Raw genomic sequence first — 12137 nt, 5'->3', positions numbered from 1 at the left:
CCCTTGCCAAGTGCTAGGGACAGAGCCATGTGCATCCAGTGTGGCTCCCTTTTTAAACCCAGACTCTGAAAAGGGAGGCTTAATTAAGTGCTTTGTAGGACGAGCAATTGATTCATCCAGGGGACAAATTGCTAACACTTCTGGAGGACTGCCTTCCAGATCCCTCATTTATCTTTATCAGAATGCTAATAAACACTTCTGAGATGCATTCTTCAATTTCTCTATCTGGCTTCAGCCAAAGGCAGTTGGCAACCCCATTTTCAAACCATGGGGCACCCTTTTCCTATCAAACCTAAGTCTCAGATCTACTCCTTATAAAGGAAAACCAGTCTCACTGAGTAACTAAAAACTGGGAAAGAAAACTAGTACCATCCATTAGGGTTTTAATGCCATGTCTAGGAGGTAAAGGTAGTCCAGGAATGAATTCATGGCTGTCAGATCACTATGGGGAAGGGCAGAAGAGGGCCCCTTTTTGGTGGAGAGCTGTTGGAGAGGCCTGGAACTGAGAGCTGGCAGAGATCAGCAGCCTGGAGCAGGGAAAAGAGCTCAGTCATCTTCCAGGCACTACCAGTCTCCCTCACCTGCCCCATCTCTTGGGCCCATGCTGAATTAGCCAGGCAGGGGAAGCAGCGCTTGAAGAAGCCAAACAGCAGGGTGAGGAATGGAACCTGAGAGAGGCCCAAGGGCAGATGGGGAGAAAATAGGACCCAGGTCCTCCCTGGAAAGTTCACTAACACTCCCCAAGATGTGCACGCTGCCAGAGGCACCCATCTGTCCCCTGCAGCTCTGCACACTTGCCATCATTCTGTCTACAACTCTAATGTATACGTTCAGCGTCTGTCTCCACTGCTCCAGGGAAGCTCCATGAGGAGGTCAGGTCTGTTCCATTCCCCACTGAGTACTGGTACAGGGCCAAAGAGTAGCCACTCTTGGAGAATTCCTCATGAATTACTGCAGGGCCCTTCTGGTCTCCAGTTTTCTGAAGTTCCTTCAGACAGCATCATTGGGCCCTGAGAAACTCGGTGAATTTGCAGAAACATAAGCCATCCTCTGCTGTAGCTCAAGCCATTTCCCTTCTAGTTACAGCCTGGAAGGAGGCCCAGCTCCTTGCCCTAACATGGCACACTGATGCGGGAGTGGCAGCCCCTGTCCAGGCTTCCTGGGTAACCAGTGGTTAAGCAGTGAGTTCTCCAGTGACTTGTCACCTTCCAATGGCTACTAATAGGACTCGACAAATCATAGTGACACTTCCCATGCAGAAGTCCCCAATTAGTCCTCTGAGCTGTTCCGAAAGGACCATGCTCACACACTTGAGAAAGTGCAATGGCCGCCTCTGCCCATCAAAGCCTGTCTCCTTCCCTCCCAGCAAGGCCCAAAGACAGAACATTGGCCCACACAAGCCAGGCAGGGGGAGATTCCCCAGGGCAGGAAAGCTCTGACCAGACACCTTCATGGGGAGGCTGAGACACCCTGCCCTGCTCAGGAGCACGCAGCATCTGGTTACAAATAAGCGGCCTTGATCCCATCACTTCTCAAAGTGCCCATGACTGCTTCTGTAAAGTGCAGAGTCTGAGAGCCCCAGAGGCCGGCAGGCCAGAGGAGCTTCATTTGCGGAGTCAGGCAGGCACACCTCCACGCTATGCTTATCCCAGCTCTTCTCTGCATCCCATGAAGGGTGGGAGTACTAGAGGGAAGGAGCTCCAGGAAAGACACATATATGTCAATCAACTTAATATGATTAACACAGGAGTGAAGCCACTTCCGGCCGTGGTCTCCCAGGCACAGCCAGCAGGAGCTTGGCTAACGCTACCTCATCCCGGTCCTGGGAGCAGGGCTCACATGGGCTGGATGGCATTGCGGAATGGCAGGTCCAGACACTCACTTTGGCCCAGTATTTCACCATTGTTTCCCCAATGCCGTCAAGCAGCTAGGACAACCCATGCCTTTTGCTTCAGGGAAGGAATGACACAGAAAGCAGGAAAAAATAAAGGTGTGCTCATTTCCCAGACCTGAGGCTTTAAAAAAGGGAGAGGTCAGATGAGGGGAGAATCGAAGTTTGGAAGAAAGGATGGCTGAGGAGCATGGGTTCTCCCCTACCCAGATTGGAGCAGGAGAGGAATGAGGCAAAGTGGTGAGAGCAGAGAGGTCAAGGTGCTGGACAGAGAGAGTCAGACCCCAGAGGAAGGGGAGTGCTCCCATGCCCATAGAAACCGGGGCCTGGCTGGGTCTACCTTCTGCACTGCCTGGCCTCCTCTAGAATGAGCAGGGACCAGCCCAGTTGCCTCCTGTCAGCCTCTCCCCTGCACTAGGAGGGAGAAAGAGGAAGGAAGTGGCTCTCCAGGGCTGAGGCAGGGGCAAAGTGTCCTCTCCTTACAATAAGTTTTAAAAGTCCTTATTTCATGTCCTCCGAGTATCTGAGTCAGAAATAACTAGGCAAAACGCAGCCTGCTATGCCTTGACATGGATGTGGCATAACTGTGCCACTGAGCAAAGAGGCCTGAGTGTCCCGTGGAGGCTGACATGCAGAGGCTGCTGCCAGGCACTGACCCCACACCCCTCAGGTCAGCAGCCCCCACCCCACCCAGCAGACAAGCAGCATGCTGGGGAAAGAGAAGAAAAAAGACGACAATGAAATATGCCACAGAAAAATTTAACAAGACACTTTGAGGTGTCTGAGGGTAGGTCCAGACACTGGTAGGATAGACAACATTTTTCACTTTTCCACTTCCACCCCCACCACCCCAGTGATGGTAAATAGACGGGGATAAGGCAGAGAGATGGCCAGCACTGAAGCCAGAGGGGAGGGTGGGCTATGGAGCATGTAGGCTTGGTGCTGGCTGTGACCTCCTCTTTGGCTAGTAACAGATCTCACTGTACCCCAGACACCATCTAGCACCTAACCCCAGGACAGCCAACCACAGTGCCCACCTCCTCTAAAATCAACAGCAGACCCAAACAGAGCTGATCTTAGTCTTTCCTTGGTTTTATATATAAGTAGCCACTGGGAAAGAAAAGTCCTTCTTTGGCAGGTTTGATGAAAAGGAGAATGTGAATTTGGGACACCAAATTTGGGACACCCCTCTGCCACATGGAGAGGGACTGTCTGCAAATGAAGTCAAAGAGAGATGAGAAATAGAGACAAGGGAGAAGAGGAGATGGGGAAGGGGGATAGAAGAGAAAAGGAGGGAAAGAGGGAAGCAGAAGGGGTGCCGTTGACCTTAGCTGGGGCCCACCCCGAGGCCCTGCTTACTGCAACTCTTCCTTAGCGCTGTTCCAGAAGCCTTCCCCGCCAAATGGATCCCATTTTTGTTTAAGCAAATTTGCTTTGGGTTTCTGTCATTTACATCCTCAGAGTCTTGATGAACACAGAAATGGTGCGATGACTTCTCCACCCTTCCCAACCCTGGGGCTGGTTTTGAGCTTCTATGGTTGAAGGAGCGAGGGCCAGAAACTGCCAAGACTGTTTTTCTTGAGATATGGTGTGGTTCTGTTTAATGACTGAGGCCAGAAGCTGGTTAAACTGTTTGGGAGAGAAGCTTCGAGGCCGTGGGGCAGAGCAGGCCTGCTACGTGGCCCAGGGCATGCATACACCTCAGGACCAGGGAGAAGAGTCTTTCCGCTCTGCCCAGCCGCCAGCTTTGGGAAGACCTTGAATTGGCACGTTGGGCATTTCTGTAGGGACAGTGATCCCAGTGAGACATCTCTTAACATCTATGGAGGCAGCAGGTAGCAGAAAGGTGAAGGGGGAGCAAAGCAGAGAGGGTGACAAGGCAGCCAGCATGGTGACCACCATTACCAACCTTGTTTGTGGGGTCACCCCTCGGAGACTCAGAAATAACCAGTAGACACTGTGGGCAGGTCCAGCTTCTGGCTGGTGAGGATGCTGCTATACATAGGAAATATAGAGCCTTATTCTGTAGGTAGAGGATGGTGAAGTGGACTATTCAAGTTACATAAATACGACTTGATATTGGTCTTGGGGACTTCTGCTGCTTTCCATGAGCATAGATCATTGAGAGCAGCAGGAGCCCCAGTGGCCATACAACTGACTCAGGATTTCCGGACCACTGATGCTGGCAGGGAGCAGTGACTGCCCCAGACCCGAGCAGGGTCAGTCACTGAGAGAGAGGAAGTGACTTTGGATCATCTCAGTGATAGAACGGAACACAGCCCCAGAGTATCACGCTCAACTCCAATCAATCACAGAATGGGCACTCCAGCAAAACAGAGCTATTGGTGCCTTCCTAACCTGCAGAAATCTATTAGCTGCCCCCAGAGCCAGTTGAACCCTGGTGAAGGTGAAGATTCGATCTGAGAGCCGAGGCTGCCTTGTAGACTCATCATTACATAAAGATGCTTGCAGCATTATCACTGTCTGTCACCACCAGCGTGAACAGAATGTGTATTCTGTGCTTCAGCAAGAGCCATTGGGGTGCCTTCTCATGATATTTTTCCTTCAAAGAACACAGATGTTTTTGCTGTGTCCTGGGACTTCCGAGCCTAATGTCCCCAAGCCCCAGCTCAGAGGTGAGCTGTTTTCATTGTGCTGAGGCTGCAGGAAGAGGATGGTACGGATCAGTATTCTAGTCACTCTGGACAGATTTTCAATCTTTCTCCCAAAGGGTAAAAACAGCATTTTCCTGATTCTTAAAGATCTTCCAGTCTGTACTCCCCCAGCATACATATGACATGAAAGACTCAACCCGAGGTGAAACATAAGGGATACTTTCTGAAACAGAGATCTAAGGGTGTGAGACAAGGACACAGATATATGAGGAAATCAAGGGAACTATCACTTCCCACACAGCCTGTGTGCAGCCACCCACGGGGTCACGGCTCAGACACCCGGGTAACCCTGAAGAGACTAAAAATGTGCCCTGTGCCCACCCACGGGGTGTTTCTGGTCATCCTTGGTGCTCCACCACATAGGCAAAGACAAGGGGGATTTGGAGGTGAGAATGGAACCTGGGCAGAAGTGCCTAGGCACACAGACACAAGGAAAGAAGAGGAGTGAGGTAGAGGGCCCCATACTTGCTCCCACATGGGTCCACTTTGTGGCAAAGACTTAGAGGCAACCCAAAGAGATGTGAAGGAGATGTCGGTGTCTTCATCGTCAGGGATGTGCAGGGCCTCCCACAGGCCTCACAGAGGCCACCATCAGAAACCTATGTGCAAGAGGCAGCATCTGCATGAAGCCACTCTACTCCCAAGGGAAAATCAGAGAAACTGCCCTCCTGCCAGGCCTCGGAGTCTCCTCTTCCTGAGCTGAGGTCACCCAGGGGTATAGACCACCAGTGGCACAGAGCAGAGGAGTCTGGGTCTGTGCAACCTCCCCCAAGTCACAGCACAGGCTGCCAAACACAGGAAACGGCAGGGCCAGTAGCACTGGGTCCCAGTGGAGATACATAGTACTAGGCATATGTTCCATTTCCCAAATAGACACAAATGCCTGGTATGGCTGCTGTTCTGTTCTGTAAAGTGTTTGGGTGACTTCCCAAGACAGAAAGGAAAATATGGTTGTGGTGAACTATACCATCCATGGCCCCAGTGAAACATGCTTCCCAGTACTCAGGCCCCTGTGTGTTCCACTCCCCCATTGATGCTAGGCTTGGTCATGGGACTTGTTTTAGCCAATGGAGCATTAGCAAGTATAGCACAAGCAGTGGTTTGATAAGCCCATGCCTACGGTGGCTTGTCTTACTACAAGCCAGCCCTTGTAAAGAATCTCAGCTAGGATGCTGAATGTTGAGAGGTTGTATAGAGAGAAACCCTGGAGGTTGAGAGGCCTCTTGTATTTCCAGCCTAGTCAAGCTCCCAGTTAAGTGCAGCTGCATAAGTGATTCAGCTATGTGGAGCAGAAGAACTTCCCAGCTGAGCTTTGTTAGCCACAAAATCATGAGAAATAATAAAGTGTTGTTGCTTTAGACCACGAAGTTTCGAGGTGGTATGTTACCCAGTAATAACTAAAACAAAGGGGCTGAGGAAGGATCCAGGAACTTTTCACACCATTTTTAGCCTATCTGCAGGAGAGTAATCAATCCCACCCATTCATCCCAAAAGAATGATTTCTGAATCATAAGGCCTGGTGCCTCAAACAACAGCAGCCTATGAATGCAAATCAGCAGTTGTTTAAGAAGCCACAGTCAGGGTTTCCAACCTCCCCAGGTTGGCTTTGCTCCACTTAAAAAGAAACCCTGTGTCTGGACACCGATGGAACTGCCACCACCCCCCAAAAGTAGTTCTGGCCATCCTGCAGAAGGATGCACATTTTGTTGAACAAGCTAAATACAGCCAGTCGACTCAGTCATCACCTCAGCTCATGTATTGTAATGTACGAAGAGCTAGAAGGATCCAATGGACTCCAACTCTGAGGGGTTTGCAGTTTCACTGAAGAGAAAAGAGACAAGCCTGGGAACAGGTAAGCAGATTTGTGAGATTTTAACAAGAGTGGTGGGCAATACAGAGGAGAAGTCACAAGGCAGTTGGTGAATCTTTGCCTGATGGACAATAACATCCCTTTCGATTTCTAATCTTGCAGCTAGCTATATGATGAGCACTTTCACATCCCTTATTTCATTTATTTAAAACATCAGCCCAGTGATGTGGGTAGGGCAGGATTCAAGATCCTCTTTTCCTAGAAAGAGCTTAAGTAGAGCATGAACTGGAAGTTCAGTTCCTGGGGTCCTAGGCCCATAAACTGGACTGAGCATAGAATGAGTGGCAATGAACAGAACTGAGTGGGAGGAATGCACTTAGGCTAGGCAGCAAGTGTAGAGGCACTGTCCCTAGCAGGCAGCCTGGGGAGGAGGGACATTCCCTGTGGGGTATTTCTCAACACAGTCCTGGGACCTCCTCCCTCAGAATCCCTTGACACAGATTGATAATGTAGATTCAACGGTTAAGGGTTGGGCCTAGGAGTCTCTATTTTAAGAGGCCCCCAGGCAACTCTGATGACCAACTATATTTGAACACTTGCCACAGAGTTCCCCTTTCCAGATGGCATGGTTATCAGATCACCTGACTGGTGGGCACTAGACATGGGACTGGCCCCCAGGCCTGGGCCAGTGCTCTAGCTAGTTCTGTGATCTTCCCTAAGGTGAGACTGATCCAGTTTTGGAAGGATATGTAAGATTTGGGGCCAGGCCTGGTGGCTCATGCCTGTAGTCCTGGTACTTTGGAAGGCTGAGGCGGGAGGATCATTTGAGTCCAGGAGGATCACTTGAGTTCGAGGCTGCAGTAAGCTATGATCTCGCCTCTGCCCTCCAGCTTGGGTGACAGGGCGAGATCACAGCTCTAAAAATAAATATATATGATTTGGGCATGCAGAAAGATAAAGGATAAAGCATTGAAGGCACCAAGGAAAAAATAGGGGTGAATAGCTCAATTCCACCCTTTCCTGTGCTGCATCTCCATGACTCAACAGCATTGTTATTATGTTAAAAACTAATAGTAAAGGGACAGCCAATGCTAACAAGGGTTTGGGGTAATAACCCCAACCCCAGGGATTGCCCAGTCTTGATTTTGTCTCCTGTTTCTTGGAGGTAAGGAAATGTCATTCTTGAACTGGGGCATAGGCAAGGTCCGCTCCCACTCTGTCCCCAGAACTGAGAACTCACCCGATGTCAGACAGCAGAGTGCTGAGGGGGAAAACCTGCCTAGGACAGCAGGCTTCCAGGGTGCGCTGCCATTAGAGCCCCAAAGTGAGGTGGACAGGGCCTCATCCCACGTCATGCCAGCAGGTTCTGTGGACAAAGGTGACAGGAGGAAAAGCTCCAGCCAAGCTGAGCAAGTAGGGAGTGTGTGTGTGTGTGTGTGTGTGTGTGTGAGTGTAGACAGAGAGAAAGACAGTCTATCAATTTATTAATACAGATAATATTAATAGTATTAATATTAATATAGATATTATACATTAATATTTATTAATATAGATATTATACATTAATATTTATTAATATAGATAATAAACAGAGCCAGAGAGAATGAAAGAGGAGGTGAGGGTGGGGGGTCCTACTCCTCTTTCCAACCAAACCAACGTGCGATAAGGGCAGAGAGGGAGGAAAAGACACAGGGCAGTGTGTGTCGGGGGGTTCCCTCACATTTGAGATTTATCTTTTATTTCTCTGTGACTGAAACTGAGCCACTTCTGATTTGTATCAGGAGGAAATGTGCTGCTTATGCGTTCGTAATTAGACCCAGGTAATTCACTCTTTCATAATCAGCAGGCTTCTCCCACCAGCCCACTAAACCTCCCTCTCCTGCCTGCTCGCTTCTATTTTCATCCCTGTCCCCTCCCAGGTGAGGATCCCTTAAAGAGGCCCCACCTCTTTAAGGCCCGGCTGGTTTGTTATCCTTTTCCTTTCTTTCCAAATGGTCCTACTGGGGCCCTCGCGGGCGGGCCTTTCCCTTCGTTGTGATGCAGAGTGAGGTTCTGAACCAGGGCTCTAAGGAACCAGAGAAGCCAATTCTGGAAAAGGGTGTTGTTTCAGGAGCTCAGACGGTGAGCAAGCCCAGCCCACTCTCCCTCTGGCTCAGCAGAGCCCAGCCGGACCCCCCCCACCGCGGGGAGGAGACCATCTCCAGGAAGCCAAAAATGAGAGACAGAGGGTTCTCTTCCCCCTGTCTCTCAAGTGGGTGCAGGGAGGATAGAAAATTGTCCTTTGAGATGTTATTGCCGCTGTCATTGTGAATCGAGGCCCAAGGCTCCAGGACTCCCAACTGAGCACACTGCCTCTGTCCCCTCCAGCCCCCAGCTCACCTCTCAGCCAGTGCCCAGGCCTCTGCAGAGAGGACTGAAGGAAGCAAGATGGATGAGGCACTTAAGGAATGAGGGCCCAGGAGACGGGAGAAAAATTAAAATGCAAATTACTTTTGCTGTTTTGTTTTATACTGTTTCTTTAAAAATATTATTCTCATTACAAAAGTAAACCATGGTCACTGGAGAAATTTCCAAAAACCTCAGCATTCAGAAAAGAAGAAAATGAAAATCACTCTTAATCCAGCCACCTAGAGATAATTACTAGGAGGTATTTGCTTGTGGTTCTCTTTACATATTTATATAAATCTTAATCCACAAACTCAAGTGGGTAAGAAATGAAAGATTACTAGTCAGTCTCTGTTAGAAGCCCCTTGTCCCTCATTCCTCAGAGGTGGTAGAAATCTCAGCTCAGTTCTGAGTCCCACACCCATTTTCCTGACCCTGTGATACATTCCGCAGGCTTAAAGCAGGCGATCATCCCACCCCCAGCCCTCTCTGCCTGCGCTGATGTCCACCAAACCTCTGTTGTCTATCTGCTTCCTAAAGGTCAGTCCTGTGGATCGCTGCTGCATGGAACCTCATTCCCATCAAAAAGACAGCCTCAGAACGCCTGCTTGCCTCTTTCATGCCCTTCTCAGAGCATTGACTCAGAAGCCCTTCTGTCTCCAAATCATTTTGGAGCTGAAGGCAGCTTGCTGTGGCCCCTCATCACTTCATGTGCACTGAGGTGAACTTGCAGGCATGTATGAGGTGAGCTTGCAGGAATGATCTTAGGGCTTCTGCCTCCTTAGGGCTCCCTAAGAAAGGTATTTACCATCTCCCTCTGCACCCCGATCCCCCAAACTATCTGGTCTTCTGTCATCTCTCTCAAGGCAGAACACTCCTCTACCCCCTCTCAGAGACCTACTCACATCTAAGGTCTCCTTGTGTCCCCATGAACTCTCTTCTCCTCACCTCCTGCTCTACCCTGCCCCAAGATCAGGGAGATTCTTTTCTAGCTTCAGAGATAGGAAAATGTGCTCTTATGCAGGATTGCCATATAAAGTTGAGCAGTGTGTGCACTGCACAACAGAGAAATTTAACATGCCCAGGGAAATGGCACCTTTTTATAATTTGCCCAAAGGTACCATGTGTGTGAGCCACAGTGCTGCCCTTACTCATCATGTCTTGTTCAAAACCTATACCTGGGCCAAGATTTTGAAACTCAAAAGCCAATAATTTGACTCTTTTGTTAGCCGAGTTCTGCAATGTCCTCCCTTCCCTGAAGCAATTAATATTGAGCAGTCTGGCTGCTGTCTGGCTGCAAGGAAGGACCACAGGAGTTAGGAAATGCAGGGGGATGCCTTGGTTAATACTTGACAATAGCATGCCCAAATGTATATGCCCATTCGCAGCTCCAAATGCTAGGTTCAAATCTTTGGGGTTGGGGGGCAAAACTTGAATTTTTAAAAGCATGCCAGGTAATTCCAAAGGGGTTGGGGAAGAATTCCCATGAAAAGAAATCGAGACCAGTCCCTGGAGAACTGCTGTCCCCAGCCCTTCAGCTCCCATTGGGGAGCTGTGGGTGAGGCTGCTTTTCTCGCCTGGATGGGTGAATTCAGGGGTGGGAGGCCCAGGCTGGATGGCGGCTTTTCATATCTTAAAATGCCCTGAGCAACCTCGAGTATCTTCTTGTTTTCCCTGTTTGGTTCCAGCTGAGATGTTGAGACCATCCACTTACTAGTGAAGCCCAGCACCACTTCTGGAGGAGTGTCATCTTAAAGGCTTTCTCCAAGAAGTGGCCAGATGACTCCAAGCCATCCAGTCCACTTCTCCCATCCACAGGCAGCCCAAAAGCAGCCTCCTAGCGGGAGGGGGTGGGAGAAGCCCCTTCTCCAGCAGAACTGGGGTACAGAGAACCCCATATGCCTCCCCAAAGGAAGCCTTCAGGATGGAGGCTTCATGTCTGACCTGGGAGCCTGAGAGGAGCATGTTGAATTTCTATTGCCTCAGCATAAAATGGCAATGCTAATGTAGTTTCCAATTTAGGTTTTAAAATGCCACTTTAAAGGACAGCTTCAGTTCTCTCACTTAAAACTTTTTAAAAATAATCACATTTCCTCATGAATCAGGACATGTGCGTATTCGTCCCTTCCTCCCCATCAAGGACTCACAGAGCATAAGGCATCCTCTTCCACAGAACTTTGATGACCACTGTGCGCCTCTTCTTTGGACAGAGGGCTTTCTCTGCCCCAACCCCACATCCATAGCCCCTTCTGCCTGGGTCCACTGAGCAACCAGTGACACTTCTGCCACACTGCATGAGAGAAGACTTGCTGCCCAGTGACAAAGCAGGAGGGAGGACTGGGAAAGAAATAAGAGCTGCCCGGGCAGCGGCCAAGGGCAACGTTTGAAGCAGGGGGTGCTTGGTGGTAGTGAGGGACTTATCCAGACAAGAGAATGGAGATCCCTCATAGTTTTATCAAAAAGAAACCAGGTAGTTGGGTTTTCTTTTAGAACTTTGGGAGGAAAAGAAAACATAATTTCACACCCTGAAGAAATATGTGCCTGAATTTTGTAAACTTGGATTTTCTTCCTCTAATTAAGGGTAGAAATCCTCCCTACCCTTTCAGTGCATGTGGGGGGCAGGGATGGGCATAAAGAGTGAATGTTGTCCAAAGGATGTCTCTCCTACCCCAGGCTCCCATTAATCTGGGAAGCAACCTCAGGATTTGTGCCCAGGAAGACAGAGCCCCTCATAGGAAAGAGCTTTCTCTAGAGAACTGGATTTGTAGGGTTGACCTGGTGTTTGGGGAGGGATGGGGTGAGGAGGAGGGGGTGCCTGTCCTTGCAGGGCCAGGAGTAATCCCCTGAGAGGGAAGTCAGGCTTCTAGCTGCCCACCTAGGTCCCCAGCTCAGGAGCAGAATCTACAGGCAAAGAGCTCAAGCCTGCACGACCTGCTGCCGGCTCTCCCAGCCCCAGTCCCTCATGGGCTGGCCCAAACTGCTGACTCCTGAGGATGCAGAGAGCTCAAGCCTGCACCTCCTGCTGCCTGCTCTCCCAGCTTCAGCCCGCCGCAGGATGGCCCAGACCGCTGACTCCTGAGGATGCAGAGAGAAGGCAGGTTCCCAGTCCTAGAGCTTATTGCTGACTCAGACCAAGTCTTTCTAGCTGGTCCTGCCCTCAGCCATGGGTGGGGGTTACAAGTCAATGGGGCCATTCCCTGGCCTCCCAACTGGCCTGTTCCTGAACCCTAGGAAGGTAGATCACAATGGCCCTTTCCAGTCCTTCCTTTGTGGCCAAAAGCCAATCTGGATAGTTTTGTTTTGTTTCATATTTTGAATCTTTGTCAGATTTTTAAACTTTTCAATTCATTTAGATTCCATTTTTCATTCTAAATAA

The sequence above is a fragment of the Pongo abelii genome, chromosome 4 (assembly GCF_028885655.2).
Source record: "Pongo abelii isolate AG06213 chromosome 4, NHGRI_mPonAbe1-v2.0_pri, whole genome shotgun sequence".
Classification (NCBI taxonomy): domain Eukaryota; kingdom Metazoa; phylum Chordata; class Mammalia; order Primates; family Hominidae; genus Pongo; species Pongo abelii.
Note: the sequence above shows the minus strand (reverse complement) of the source record.